This window comes from Cucumis sativus, chromosome 3 (genome assembly GCF_000004075.3).
Source record: "Cucumis sativus cultivar 9930 chromosome 3, Cucumber_9930_V3, whole genome shotgun sequence".
Taxonomy (NCBI): Eukaryota; Viridiplantae; Streptophyta; class Magnoliopsida; order Cucurbitales; family Cucurbitaceae; genus Cucumis; species Cucumis sativus.
This window is the reverse complement of record NC_026657.2, coordinates 26,119,434-26,128,821: the sequence shown is the minus strand read 5'-3', so window position 1 is coordinate 26,128,821 and position 9,388 is coordinate 26,119,434. Positions and strand designations below refer to the sequence as shown.

The window sequence follows — 9,388 nt, the reverse complement described above, 5'->3', positions numbered from 1 at the left end:
ATAAATCTTGAATGTTGATTTAATCATATCCATCCCAAAAATAAATATTTATTTAATATTTTTACAAAACTGATTTGCAAATACACTCTATCCGTGATTCTGGGTTACGGGTTATATTTCATCATTTTAACCTACATGAATACAGTGTATCTATCTAAGAAGAATTTATCTCTATACAGAGGTAAAAAATAAAAAAAAATGTCTACATCAGACCGTTTTGCTGTAAATCAAAATATTTTTTGGATTTGATATTTTTTAAATTCTTATCTATTATTTTGCCATTTTCACGGTTTTCTCAAAAAAATAATACAACTCAATAATCCAACTCAACCCATATTTTACGAATTGGATTGAAAAATTAATTTGAGTTATTTGGGTTGACATGGGTTGGGTTGAGAATGTCACTCAATCCAACCCAACCCAACTCGTTTACACCATGTTCATGTCGTTATTGGTATTCTAAATTAAATAAATACGTCTAATTACACAATTGTTAATATTTTTCTATATTTTTTAGATGAGTTATTGAGTGATTTATTATTTTACACAAGATCTTATTCAATTTACTTTTCTATTCTTCTTTATCATTCATTCCTTCAAAAATATATAAATAATAGTAATGGCAGTAACGAAAGACGAATGTAAATGAAGTTTAGGTAATTATGAACGTTCTAAACAATTTTCTATTTAAAACATAGACAAGTAAGAAAATTTCCCAAATATCAATAAATTTGCCAAACATGAAAAAAAATATACTATACAATTTATTTGAATTGGTACAATGTCTTCTTATATACTGGACATTTTATATGATGCATGTTTATATTTTTATGATATCTTAGTAAATATTACTTTTCTTTTACATATCTACTTAAAAATTATATCATTTATTTCACACTAAAATAACTTTGAAAAAGACCATTAAAAAGAAAAAAAAATCTTATTAAATTTAACAAATAGATAAGTATCTAAATTAATTTATTACTTTGAGATAGTAGAGATTTTGAGCAACCTAAAGATAGATTTTGAGCAACCTAATTAATTTAAATATATCGCGACGATGGACAACTCACGGAAAACGGACGACGAAACTTCTCTTTCGTTTCACCTTTCTCTTTTTTCTTTTCTCTCATTTTGTGTTATGTGTTCTATGAACACAGAACTTTAATAATAGGGGTTCTCTCGATGCAGTCTGAAAATGTCATGAGAACCCCCAGTTGCAACACCATAAGTGAGTGCGTCATTTTTTCTGTATGTAATGCCGACGTAGTCACTTATGCCGTCGTGAAAAAAATTTCAAAATCTTTCAAACGTCACAGTTTCTCGTGACATTGTCATCCCCTCCGTTGGCAAAAGGTAGGCCTATCGTGATGTCCTACTTTTCGATGTTGCAGTAAAGTTGTCATAAATATTTAAACGTTCAACCTTTGCCAACGTGGTCAACACAAACATCGCCATAGAAGGACCAATTGCCAACACCATGCACGTACACATCGCGATTGTTCTTAATTTTAATATTATTTTTACTTTTTCTCGATGTCATACACTTCCACCTTGGTTGTAGATGCGATATCGTCGACGTCTACTCGCATGGCGTCATGGAAAAGTTATATTATTATTTAAATGAAACGTTTTTGTAACGTATTCATGCATGGCGTCGTAGAAGGCTTATGTTGTCTCGATGTCTTAAAGTCGACGTCAGCATATATGCCCAATGCCGACACCATTTTTTGCATCGGGAAAAGCTTCTTCTTATGACGTCTTTGATCCTGATGCGCAACTTTGTGTCGGGATAACTCTGATTTCTTGTAGCGAATGTACTAAATATGGTTCAAACTATCAATGTTCAATTTTCTAACTTGCCCAATACACTTGACAGTGTCTTTGGTGATGCTAAGAAGCCTTTATTTTCTGGTTGTAAAATATTCACAAAGTTGCTAGCCTTAGGTGAACTATACAACCTAAAGGTTAGGTTTGAATGAAATAATTCTAGCTTCTCAAAATTGTTGGCCACAATTAGCGAGTTCTTGCCTGAAAATAATGAAGTCTGAGTTTCAATTGATGAAGTTAAAAAAAAACACTATTTGCCTTAGGGCTGAGTTATCAAAGAAATAGATACATGGCCAAATGATTGTTGCTTGTATAAGAAAGAGTTTGCAAATATTAATAGATGCCCTAAATCTAACTTATTGAGATGGAAGACAATTAAGAACTCAACTGAACAGATAAAAGGAGTTGCAGATAAACAATTGTGGTATTTTCGAATTATTCCAAGGTTTTTTAAAATATTCAAGAACTTTGAACATGTGAATAACTTTTGTTGGCATGCAATTAATAGAATAATATATGGTATATTTGTTGAGTTTTATGTCCTAAAACTCATAAATAGTAAATATAATTCATTAACTGTCATTAATAAAGTGTTATTTTTGTAATTTCAATAAAGTGTTATTGATTATTAGTCTTTTCTAAATAACCTAAATCCAATAAATTAACATCTTAAGTTGTTTGATGAGTCTTGAACTGTATGTAAAGATATATGAGATCAATGTTCAAGATACAACTTAAAGGATCTATAGTATAAGTATGAGGTTAGGTACCTTGTTCTAGTTACAGTATGGATACAACTCAATTTGTATTTAATACAAATACAATGATCCAACAAATTCGTGTAAGGTGACATGTGAGTAAGAGTATCTTATGCAATGAGTTTGTATAAGACTGGACCACAAAATAGTAACCACTAGATTTAATTTCTCGATCCTCGGCCAAACTTAGCATTGAGATTGTGAGTTTTGATTTTAAATTTCAAAATAAAGGGTATTCTCAATTGACTAAAATACCCTTGAAAGCTCAAATGTTTGATATTCGTAAATCCTAAATTTTGTGCTCATTTCAATCGAAAAAAAATGTGTTTGCTTCCAAAACTGAAGAGATTTGACTGATTTTTGCATAAATTTGACTGTGCTCATTTGATATTCGTAAACCCTCAACATTGTGCTCATTTGATTAGTATCATCTATCGCGACTGAGAATAACATGAATTAACTATTGAACTCGAACAACATTGACCCAGATGCCATGAGATAAGGGTTTTACATGCATTATGTGATGTTTCTTGGCCCAATCTCGAGTGAAATTGTTCCCGATAATACTCTATAAAATGCATGTGAAACGCAACAAGTCTCGAGACTAATTCAACATATCTCTAGGCAATTTCATCAATCTCGATCAAGATTCTTCATCTACACTAGCCAAAATTGATGAAATTGTCAAGATTCACTAGTACAAAAGTGGGCTACGACGACAGTTATTTACTGTCGCGAACGGATTTCGCGACAGTTATTTTCAGTCATAGAAGCGGGAGTCATGGAAAGGCCTTCGACGACAGTTTTTGAAAACTGTCGCAATAGGTTGTTTTATGACATGAAATAAATGTCGTTAATCAACATTCAACGACATTCAATAATTGTCATAATTTATTTTATGACATTCAATAACTATCATCATTTCTTTATTAACGACAGTTAAATAATTGTCACGAATTCTATTATCGTGACATGTATTAATTGTCATGAATATGTTTTTCGCGACAGTTTTTTTTTGTAAAAATGTCATTGTTTAGTTATTGACGACATTTTTTCCAGTCAATGATTGTGCAATCGTGACAGTTTTTCGATAACATTAAATGTCATTGTTTTGCCATTGACGACATTTTTTTCCAGTCAAATATAATGCAATCGTGACAGTTTTTTTTTTAAAAAAAATTGTCATTGTTTATCTTATGACGACATGTTATTCCTGTCACATATAGAGCAATCGTGACAATTTATTTTGTTAAATAACTGTCATCGTTCTCCAATTTACAACAACTATTAACTATCACATTTCTCAATTTCCTATAGTTTTATTCTGTTCTCCATGCAGCTCCACCATTACACGAACCATTAGAATGACAATAATGTAGCTGAGAATGAAAAATTTGAAATTATACAAGTTTCACACCAATGTACAATAAAATAGCCAACACTTTAATATATATACACTATAATACGATTTATAATATTTGTACATCTTAATACAAGTTTCAGTAATCCACATGTACGAAATACTAACCCTTAATCAAAAAATATCTTAAATAGCATTCGAATATATTTGACTGGACCAACCGAGAATGTTCGTTTCTGGAAATGATATTTGAAACAAAACTCATGAACTTGTCGACTCCAGTTGAACCTACAAAGAATCCATAACACATACGTACAGTCAATGAATAACTAAATCAACGTCTCAACAAAATACAGAACACAAACAAGAACTTCAACACTTGATTCCATGAAATGAAAAGAGAAGACCATGAGGACTATATTAGGCAAACACAGCAAACAAAAACATACTGCTACTCTTTCTCTCTAGAATACACATACCAAAAACATACCCAGCTCACTCTCCCATTCTCTATTCATTTTACTACCCCACTCATGGTGGTCCCTCTTCAAATCTGATAATGAAAATGAAGTTCCTAAGAAGAGGAGAAAGAGATCAAGGAGAAGAAGAACGTCCAACCAAATGGCCACTGCAAATTGAACAACTTCTTGGGTTGTTCCTAGTCCTTAGAACAAAACAGCCTACGACAATACATGTACGACAATTTGTAATCCTTAGAGTTAAACAGTTTGTATTATGCAATCATCGCCAATAAAGATGAACTATGAATATCTTCCCCACATATCATCAGCTGTAGTCAAAATTTACAATCAATTGACTAAATAGCTCTAAAATAGAATAGTATTACAAAGTAAGCAAATAAAATAACATACCAAATGAACATGAGACTATAAATGTTACCTTATAGGAAAATTTTCATAGCATTGGAGTGTCGATTTCTTGTCTTTAGATACTCCATAAAGAGTAAGCACAATGGCTAAATTCTCAATTGGAGATACCAAAACTAAAGTCTATCCCCTTAAGGTAAAGTCATTCTCATTAGTAGACATAACCAAATACAATCAACCAACTTCAGAAGTAACCATTTGATTTCTTGTCAATAAACTAAGGTTTTCAACTATTAGGAAATCAGATACTTAGATTTAAAATAATTTACATACATACCAAAACTAATGGACGTCCACTTCTAATATGAACCTTTATTTATCCTTGAACACTTCTGTGAGGAGCAACAGTTACTGTGTAAGAATAAGATAGCTTAGTCCATGAGAGAAAAACCGGAGTTAAATTTCTCTTCTAACTTTCAAGCATCTAAGGAAAAATTTAGCTAACTTGCATTCATCTCCATAGAGCACTATGATATAAGATAATTCTATTGACACATAATTTAATGAGTCATCTCATGAGGATAAAGAACATTAACATAAAAGGAAAAAATAAAAAGTAAATCAATTGTTAAAGTAATACATACTTCGAAAGAGTGGTTGATCAGATGAGCAATGCTTCCAGCCCTTGTAGCATCAATTATTCGTTCATCATCAATTCCAAACATGTAAGTGCCAGCACCGTAAAATAACTGGAACACATTAACTTTTCTCGGTCCAATTCCATTACAGTGGAAGAGGAAAATCCAAAATCTACTAGAGGATGCACAGAGGAATGCTTCTAAATTTACCAAATTCAGTAAACTCACAATTCACTTCTGTCCAGAGAACCATTTTATTTAAGCAACCGAACGTTTATTGAAAAAATAAAAGAACCAAGGGCAAACAAAACTCTATTCATAACAGAAATACCAAAACCAAATTGCAATAATAATAATAAAAAGACATACAACAGAAATACCAAAACCAAATTGCAATAAGAAAAACAAAAAAAAGACGTAATACTCATAAAAAGGAGTCAATGACTAATCACATAAAACAATCTAATAAAAAAGAACAAGATCATTATCACAATTACAAAAAGTCCTAGTGATCAATGCCCAAACTGAATAATTAAACCTCTTGATGCAGCAGGTTGGAGTACCATGCCAAATCCATTCTGGAACAAGAGAAATCTCATTCCTTAGAGATGAGAAAAAGCTCTCCAAGAACAACGTTCTATATTGGAAAGATATTCAAGAGGTTCAAATACACTCTAAATTGGCTATCTATAGCCTTACAGGAAAATAAGACAATTAACCAATTAACTAAAATATACTAATTATCCTTATCACCTCTCTAGCTTACTTTTTGCATTATGTTCCTATGTCTTTTTTTTGTGCTATGTTGCTCTTTTTCACTTCTTTGAACATTGGTCTTTTTTTTCATTCTCTTAATGTAAAGTCCCGTCTCTTTTTTTTTTTCCAAAAAAACTCTCTAACTCCCTAGCCTCCCCTCTAAATTTCTCCACATAATAGCGAAGAAGTTTGCTTGCCACAACCTAGCCAAGTCTTTCCCTTTCCTTCAATCTAAAAGAGAAGCTCAACAAATAGGAAGACTATCAACTAGATCATTGTAAAGTTAACTATGATCAAACGTATTGTAGATGTTCAGTATATGGTTCCGACAACCCTTAAGGAGATAAATCCTCAAAGCGATTCTTGGTGTTAAACTAAATTTTTTTAAAGAATTTTTTCGGGAATGAATGGAATCAATAAGTGAACTGGTATTATCTTTAATAAATCCAAAGTAAACCAAACTTGCAAAAAATGTGACTTTTGAGAAAATAAATATACATCAACTATCTTCAATCACTTAAGAGCTCTAAAAATGAACGTAATTCCGCAACTTGATTCTATCTTTTCACTCATGAAACGCGAAAGTACTATAACAACCTTGTAAACTCAGGTATAAGGATGTGTAATATATGAATGGCATTCTTTCAAAGGAATAAAAAAGCCCATATGAATATATCTTGGATGAAATCATTTTTCAAGATGCAGTCTTTTGACGTCCATTAAAGAGATACTTACCTTGGAGAATATATCACGGTTGCGCAAGTTGGATGTAGAGAATGAAAGATGCCATTAGAAGAGGAGAAAAAATAGGAAGAAGAAACGAATTAGATGGCTATAAGTTACATGAAGTTAAGAATAAGCAACGAAGGAGGAAGCAACCATGGCTACATCTACAACAAATCCAACATGTATACTCCAGAAGATAATACAACCCCATTGGAAACAGCAACATAGAATAGAGAGGGTTGTCGAAAACAAAATTGGAAGAGGGCGACGGTGGCTGCTGAAAATCCGTCACCTGGAGGTGGGCGCTACACACTGGCATTCAATGACTAAAATCAAAATCCCTTACACACCCCTTCCCCTAAAGAAAAAATCAAAGTTCAAGGACCCTATTAAAACGATTTTGAAGTTCAACGTCCTTTTAAAGACACAAAACAGAATTCAAAACCATAATTAAACAATATATAGAGTTATCAAATTCCCTTTCACACACTACCATTACTAAGAAAAAACAACAAACAACAAACAGGCCAATCCTTATTAACCCAATCATACTTTAGCGTAATCGTACACCCAATCTAAACGAGAATCACAAGTTCATATCTATATCTCATACCAACACAATCTACAATCTTTGTCCTGTCAACATACACACACTTATATATATCTTCCATGACATTCACGATATACATTCGACGTTATGTCTACTTCAATTCACATGCATTCATATATATTTTCAGTCAAACCACAGTATACATTCAACACACATACAGTTCACAATCACAATTGAGTCCAGTAGAAAATCCCTTACCTCGATTTCTATGCAAATTCTTCAATCGACTAAATCCAATGAATCAAATCCGAAATATTGGCGAACTGAACCCTCAACAATTCACAATTTGGTTGTGAATTTAAGGGAGCCCAAGGTTACTCCCAACACTCAACGCACGACTGTCGAACTCGCAGCAAAATCCTAAGTGTGGGTCGGTCAGCGGTCGGCTAAAGAAGACGTGGCCGGAGAATCGTGCGGCAGTGCAGCGGTTGGAACGAAGGTTGCGGCTGGCTTCACGGCGGTTGTGAGCGGCGAACGTGGCGATTACTGGTTCACACGGCGGCTCGGGCTTCGACGAAGACAGAACCGGCGATGGAGACGGCAGATCGGCGCGCGGGACGACTGCTGCAAGGTTGCTTCGCGAACCGGAGATGGAGACGGCAGATCGCGGGCTACGGCTGGGCTGCGGCGGGAAGAAAACGGAAGAGAAAGACGGCTGGCGGCGGCTGGGCTGCGGCGGAAAGGAAACGGAAGGGAAGGGAGAAGGAGACGGTGGAGTCGTCGCGGGTACGGGAGGAAGGAGAAGAGGCGCGGCGGTTGCGGCTGGGGAGAAGGGGAAGGACACACGGGGAGGAAGAAGGAAATAGGGAAAAGAAAGAAAAAGGAAAAAGAAAAGAAAAGGAAAAAAGAAAAAAATTTTAACCCTAACATTCTATGACAGTTAATAACTGTCGCGAAAAGTGTTTTCCGAAAAATTCCGTCTTTTCCCGCCAAAAACGCGAAATTTTATATTTCGTGACAGTTTTTTTTTCTTCCATTCATTTTTTGAGATATATAACTGTCATTGTAGGGTAGTTTTCTTCTAGTGATTCATCAATGAAAACCATATACATTAAAATAAATTATAGTTCTACATCCACCTACAACAGAAAACCAACTACATATTTTTCCATTTGTCTTAAATTCCACGGAAAACACTATAACACAACTTAAAATCCAATTCTAAACTATGAAATCATTTAAAGTAAATCACCGTCATATATTTAAGCTTGAGGATGACTTTTTGAAATTTTGGCAAGCAAAAATCAGATAAATCTATTCAATTTTGGAAGCAAATATGTCTTCTCTCTGCCAAAATGGACATAGGGTTTAAGGTTTACAAATATCCAAAGTTCAGGCTTTCAAGGCTTTTTTGGTCATTTGAGAATCTCTTTATTTAGAAATTTAAAAACAAAACCTAAAATCTCGGTGTCGAATTCTGTCGAGATGGATCGAGAAATTATGTTGAATCAATTTTTTAAAATTTGAGAAGAAACTCGGTGTCAAAGTTAGTAGAAATTGATAGGAAAAAACAAAATTTTGAGATTTTTGAAAGTGTCCTACTTTTGGAATGTAAAACCAAAAGTGTGCTACTTTTGCCAATTTTTCGATATAAATGGATAGTTTATGGATGAAGTTACAAATTATTTATATGGAACCACATTAAGATCACAGGATATAAACCAAGACTAGTTGCATGGAGTTTTTCACAAAAACCTAGTATTGATTATGAAGAAACAAATTCTTCAGTGGTGGATGCAATTACATTAAGATTTTTAATTAGCGAAAAATTTTGGACATGCATTTTTAAGAATGTAGTCGTGACATATTTATATGGATCTCTTGATAACTATATTTATATTAAAATCCCCCAAAAAGATTTAAGATATTTGAAACATATAAAT

The 9,388-nt window shown here is 33.4% G+C and overlaps 1 long non-coding RNA gene across 3 annotated transcripts; it reads right to left on the bottom strand.

The window, feature by feature from the left end:
- Positions 1 to 4,020: 4,020 nt before the first annotated feature.
- Positions 4,021 to 7,934, bottom strand: LOC116402919. 3 transcript variants are annotated; one of them, XR_004215598.1, is made up of 3 exons: positions 7,704 to 7,934; positions 5,420 to 7,253; positions 4,021 to 5,186 (listed from the first exon to the last, which is right to left on the bottom strand). It is a non-coding gene; the product is annotated as an uncharacterized LOC116402919 (long non-coding RNA). The 3 variants fall into 3 exon arrangements; XR_004215597.1 differs by lacking the exon at positions 7,704 to 7,934 and having other exon boundaries at positions 4,021 to 4,738; positions 4,849 to 5,186; positions 5,420 to 7,690; XR_004215596.1 differs by lacking the exon at positions 7,704 to 7,934 and having other exon boundaries at positions 5,420 to 7,690.
- Positions 7,935 to 9,388: the final 1,454 nt, after the last annotated feature.